The following is a 6,000-nucleotide window of genomic DNA, read 5'->3' as shown; positions in this document are numbered from 1 at the left end:
GCTCGAGAATTTCCAGGGGGACTCCTGAGGCTCGATCCCACCTTTGCGTATGCCGAGCCTCCTTCCTCATGACCTTTGTCATGGGTGGAGCTCCTCACGCTGGCTCCCGGCAGTGACAGAATTCCAGTTGAGCTATTCCAGATCCTGAAAGATGATGCTGTGGAAAGTGCTGCACTCAATATGCAATATGCACTCAATATGCAATATGCTGGCTCCCGGCATATAATCATAGGTAGAAACTGTATTTCAAAGCAGATTGATATAGATTTAAAAGAGGCCTGGACTTACAGAGTACGTGAAATTTATTTAAATATAAAACAGCTACCTCATATGCTGCTGGCATACTCATTCACAGTTTATAAAGTAAAAAAACTAAACTGTTAAAGTCCGCTCTGAAATAGATGCATTTTCATTAATACATGCACTAGTTAGGTCTCTTCTTCTAAAACAGGGAGAAAGTCAGATACTTTTTAAGGAATAAACTCAACATGTCAGCAGCAAATTTCAGTTACTCCTTGTCCAGTTACTTCCACACTCCATATCCAGTCTTTGAGGATTCCCTGTCAACTCACTCCGTCCACTACCTCTGTCTCCCTGGCCCAGTCGCTCTCTTCTTGCTCCTGGGTTATTTCTGTAGCCTCTCACTGGTCTCTGCGTCAGCCCTCACCCACAACTGTCCTCAACCCAGCAGTCAAAGTGATCCTATTACAAGGTGTCAGAAGATGTCACTTTCCTACACAAACCCCTCCAGTGGCTTCCAGTTCACTCAGCGTGGGGGCCTCCTTTGATCCATGTCACCTCTCCTTCTTCTCTGACTTCTCTCCTTTCTGCCACAGTGGCCTCCCAGCACACTCAGGCATATTCCTGCCTCTGCCTCAGGGCTTTTGTACTTGCTGTGCTTTCTGCCTCAAAAGTTATCAGCTCAGATATCTTGTTTCCCACTTCCTTCAGGCCTTTGCCCAAATATCTCCAGCAGCTTTCTTTGATCGCCTATATAAGAGAACATTCCTCTTACTCCTTATGTTCTGTCCCTAATTTTTCTTCACAGCATTTCTAATCATATGGCGTGAATGTGTGCTCAGTCACTTCAGTCATGTCCGCCTCTCTGCGACCCCATGGACCATGGTCCACCAGGCTCCTCTGTCCATCGGATTCTCCAGGCAAGAATATTGGAGTGGGTTGCCAGTTCCTTCTCCAGTGATCAAGTATCAAGTGAGTTGAGTGAGTGAAGTGAAGTCGCTCAGTCGTGTCTGACTCTTTTCGACCCCGTGGGCTGTAGCCTACCAGGCTCCTCCGTCAGTGGGATTTTCCAGGCAAGAGTCCTGGAGTGGGTTGCCATTTCCTTCTCTGAATCATATGGCAGTCCACATATTTTCTTTATCATTTGTGTCTCCTGCCTGGAAGGTAGACTCCATGAGGGCTACAATTTTTGTTTTTGTTCTCTGCTGTGTCCCCAATCCCTAGGAGAATGCCTAGCATGGAAAAAACACTCTATAATGGTTGAATAGATGATTTCCCCACATCCCAATAGTTAGAACAGGCCCTGACCTGCTGGGCAGAACTTCCTGGCTCCTATGCTTTTATCTCCCTGTCCTTCCGCAGCTTTTAGTTGGCTACCTGTCTTGGACTTGTAATAGGTGGAAGGTTGGTGAATTCTGAGAGTTATTTGCAGCAGGTGCATCCCTGCTGCAGTCATCAAGAATACCAGTGGTGGTAGAGCCGGAAGTGTGGCCTTTTTGCATCCTCTGATTACCAAGGTTGCAAAAGAGAACCCGAAGCTAGGTAGACTAGATTTTCGTTGTCACTGGATGCCATTCATCGAGAATAGAGGGAGGAAGATATACTTCCTCCAAAGGAGAATCTGGTGAGGCGCCAGCAGGATGTTGCGGGTAGGAAAAACCCCACATCCGCCTTTGCAAGCCATAGTTCGGCCCAACCCGCTCTGATTGTGGCTCACCTCAAGTTTCAGCCACACCAACCACAGGGCTCTGGAAATGCCAAGAGAGCCTCTAACCAGGAATTTGATTCCTCCTCCTGGATTTAAAGTTCAGAAAGCAGATCCTCGACTTTACCATCCGAACAGGCAAGGAGCGTGGAAGGAGGAGAAATGGGGAGGACGAGGTGGCAGTGCTAGCAAGACAATGGGCAGGGTCTCCGATGATAAGCAGCCAGCAAACATGGAGTCCGGTCGTCCGTGGTCCGAGGTCTGGGTTCTGGAAAGGCAGTGCCAAAGGCCATCGCCATACCCTGGGCGATAGGGAAATGGATTCCCAACCTGCTCTCTCATTTTCCGAGGAGTTGTGAGATGGGAAAGTTTCTTTTTGCTGTTGAACTGTCCAATTAAAGAGCCCTCATATTTGGGGGAAAACTGCCAGTGAACTGTGACACGTACACCTATACTCACAGGGCGCGTGTCGCATGGAGGTGTCTCACTTTCTCCATTCAGCAGAACCCAAGTAATGAGCCTTTTGGCACGACTGTAAACGTAGTGTGTGTGTGTTCGTGAAGGGGTATAGTTCCAGCGATAGACGAGTCCCCAAGGGCGAGGTGTCCTCCATTTCGCGGGGTTCAAGTTTCGGTGGAAACTTTCCCTCAGAGGCTCCGCCTCCTTCACCTTGGCAACGGGCGCCGGGGCCAAGTCGCAGCCGATTCCGCTCCTCTCCACCCTGCACCTGGCGGCCACGCGCTGGGGGCAGGGGCGGGGCCTGCGAGGGGCGGGGCCGGCGGGGCGGGGGCGGGGCCGGTGGGCGGGCCGGGCGAGCGCTCCCCGAGGCCGGCCTGGCAGGTTGGGCCCCTCCCCGGCCGAGCCCCGCCTGCGCTCCCGAGGGCGCGGGGTAGGGGGCGGGGGAGCTGGGGAGCGGCGCGACTCCGCCGCCCGCTGACGCACCGTCGGCGAGTTGCGCTCGGACCTTCTCCCGCCTCGTCCTTTCCCGGGGAGCCGCTGTACACTTGGAGCCGGGCGTGGGGGAGCTGAGCAGAGATCTGAGAGCCTCGGCCCGCCCGGGAGCGGAGCGGACTGTCCCGGACTCGGCGAGGAGCCCGGTCCCCCTTCCTCGCGGCGTGCGGCGCGGGCAGCGGCACAAACTTTCTGCACTGTCCCCCCACCGCGCCCTCGGGAGGAGGAGCCGCTGCCACTGACAGGTACGTGGCGCGCGGTTCTGAGACTTGCGCTTGAGGGGGGTCTCTTGCTTTAGGGGTTGTGGGAAGCGGGAGGGAAGAAGCGCCTCTTCCTGAGCTCTCCGACCGGACGGGAGGCGCAGGAATTGGGAGCGGGCCCTTGGGAATAGCCCAGACAAGGTCTCTGTGTCGGGCCAGGCGCGGCTGGAAGGAGGTTGGCTCCCCGAGCCGCGGGACCGGGCGTTACTCTGTGACTGATCCCGAGGGAGAGAGAGCTAGCTTGTTTTGGCGGAGAAGGATGACATTAGGGCTCTCCACCCTTTTCTTGGTCCCTGGGGCCGGAGAGCTGAGTCCTACGGGAGGAACAGGCAAAGGCGAAGAGGTCTGGGGCTCAGTTTTCCTCTCCAGACCTTGTCGCTTTTATACCAGAGGCAGAGGCGGAGGCGGTGCCACTCTCAAGTTTGCAGTACTTGCCAGGTGTGAGGACTTACTCGTTGGGTGGCTTTTGCTCAATTTCATCAAGTTCTCTAGTGAAACTGCTTTCAAGTCGTAGTTATTATTGACGGTGATGATGATGGTGTGTGTGTGTGTGTGTCCTGCTCCGACCTTAACAAAGGTCCTTTGTTATAATTCCACTTCTCGGGAGTGGAACTGCTGTCCTATTTCAAGAGCCCAGCCAGAGCCAGGTGTTGATGGCAGGGGTAGCCTTGTTTCCTGGGGACTTTGGGAATCAAATGGGCAGGTCTAATGAATTAGCCCAGTTCTGTCCCACCCACTTGGATCCATCCATTCTTAATAGAGCCCGGTTTTGTTAATCCCAGACTCCTAATTTATCCTGCTCTGTTATGAATGGATGGATCCAACTGGGTGCACAGGGAACTCTATCCAATATTCTGTAATTACTAAAATGGGAAAAGAATCTGAAAAAAGAATGGATATATGAATGTGTATAACTGAATCACTTTGCTGTACACTTGAAACTAAGACAACATTGTAAATCAACTATATTCCAGTATAAAATAAAAATTAAACAAAAAATAGACCCAGCTTCCACCATTCAGCAGGTGCTGCAACCTTTGCCATCCAAGGTGAGGAATATTCCCAGTGGAAGAAAGGAGATCAAAACAGAGGAGAGTCCTGAGGAGGAGGAGTGAACAGTGCACACCACTTGTTGCTTCACAAGTTGCTTGTTGCTTCACTGGGCCTACTGCCTGCCTTCTCTGGAAGGGGCCTGCTATCAAATTCATCTCATTAGAAGTCAGCTGCTCTCTGCTAATAGCCACAGCAGCCCTGATGAAATTATGTAGGTCATTGAAAAATAATTCCTGCTTAATCACCTTTATCCTGTTGATTAGCGAGAGAAAAGATTTCCTCTCCTTAATGTACCATGTCTGGTTGGCAGGGTCACCTGCCTGACCTCAAATTCACTTGGACACCTGGCCCCGGACAGGATGTTTTCCCTGAAACTGCCCAAACGTAGCATACTACAGCCCAAGTCCACATTTGGAGAACTTTAGCTGTCCTCGCTGGACAGAAATCGAACAGGAGATTCAATCTGTACATTTACGGCTTAATGTGGCATACTTGTTGGATTTAGATAACCTTTTCACATAATTAAAAGCTGGTTTCTTTTAGTTCCAGTTAACCCCTCTCTGCCAGGTTCATAGAAATTGTTTCCATGTTTGTCTTGAAATAAAGTTTGGGGTCCCATTTGTCATTTGTCCTGTGGCTTTAGGAATAGGATTTAACTGTGTGGGGCAGATAGAAAAGACAAGAGAAACTGCCTATCACTGAACTAGATTCAGAGAGAGATTTAGAGTGGTTTCACAATGTAGGCACAACTGCCCAGCTAGCTTCCTACCTTCCCCTAAATAGAGTACGGTTGTATCACTTTATATAAAAGAAAAGATATTTGTTTGGCTGAGCTGGGTCTTAGTTTCAGCACGTGGGATCTTCAGTCTTCGTTATGGCATGTGAAATCTTTAGTTGTGGCATGCGGGATCTAGTTCTCTAACCAGGCATCCACCTGGGGCCCCTTGCTTTGGGAGTGTGGAGTCAGCCCCTGGACAACCAGGGGAGCCCAGGTTGTATCACTTTTAATGTGGGCCTTTGAAGACCAGAAATGAGAGGACTGTTTTACTACAGTGTCAGTAATGCACTGCTGGACAGTTCTTCGTGATAACTTCTCGAAATTGGTTCAAAACACTTTCTCTGCAGAGTTCTTTTCTGCCATAATAGGAAGTCAGTAGATTATGTCTGCAGGTCAGAAAGCAGATGTACAAATAATGTTGAAATATAGAGGTACATATTAGCAGAAGCCTGAGGTGTGACTTTGGAAATTATGTTCTTGTTGCAGTTTTCGACAGAGAATTTGGTAAGAAAGCTCCTTCTCTCTGCAAATATAAAACAAGAGCTGCTTTCTCTGATCCCTGCTTAGATGCCCGATGTTCTGTGCACATTTGTCTCATTGGGTGATACATAGGCCCTTGGGAGAGCTGGCCCCTCAGATTTTGACTGTGAAATATGATTTACTTCACCCTTCTCACACTTCTGTGAAGAGTGAACACCTTACTTCACTCTTACTCTTGATGACGTCTGCCTCTTAGTTTTTAGCCTACACAGGAGAACGGTGCTCAAGTGACCAGTAGCTTCAGGAACTTCATTTATAGGGATCTCTTAGTGAAGACAATAACAGAAAGTCACTTTTTTGTGGGTCTTGAGATGGCTGACTTAACCAAAAAGGCAGCTCTTGCCATCGCTTCTTGGCCATTTGGCTAAGATTAGATGTAGTATGGGGGCTTCCCTGGTGGCACAGTGTTAGAGAATCCTCCTGCCAGTAAAGGAAATGCAAGAGATGCGGATTCCATCCCTGGGTCGGGGAAG

At 50.0% G+C, this 6,000-nt stretch overlaps 1 protein-coding gene across 7 annotated transcripts in view; it reads left to right on the top strand.

The window, feature by feature from the left end:
• The first annotated feature begins 2,763 nt into the window (after positions 1-2,763).
• The window catches only part of FHIP1A (FHF complex subunit HOOK interacting protein 1A), a 311,586-nt gene continuing 308,349 nt past the window's right edge, over positions 2,764-6,000 (top strand). For 4 of the 7 annotated variants that reach the window (XM_055550630.1, XM_055550631.1, XM_055550632.1 and 1 more), the window contains exon 1: positions 2,766-3,141. The gene's annotated coding sequence lies outside the window, so the exon portion shown is untranslated. Of the gene's footprint in view, positions 3,142-6,000 lie in introns of all 7 variants that reach the window. The other 3 variants (XM_055550636.1, XM_055550635.1, XM_055550634.1) reach the window with 3 other exon arrangements.

This window comes from Bubalus kerabau, chromosome 16, assembly GCF_029407905.1.
Source record: "Bubalus kerabau isolate K-KA32 ecotype Philippines breed swamp buffalo chromosome 16, PCC_UOA_SB_1v2, whole genome shotgun sequence".
Taxonomy (NCBI): domain Eukaryota; kingdom Metazoa; phylum Chordata; class Mammalia; order Artiodactyla; family Bovidae; genus Bubalus; species Bubalus kerabau.
This window is presented reverse-complemented; position numbering and strand designations above follow the sequence as displayed.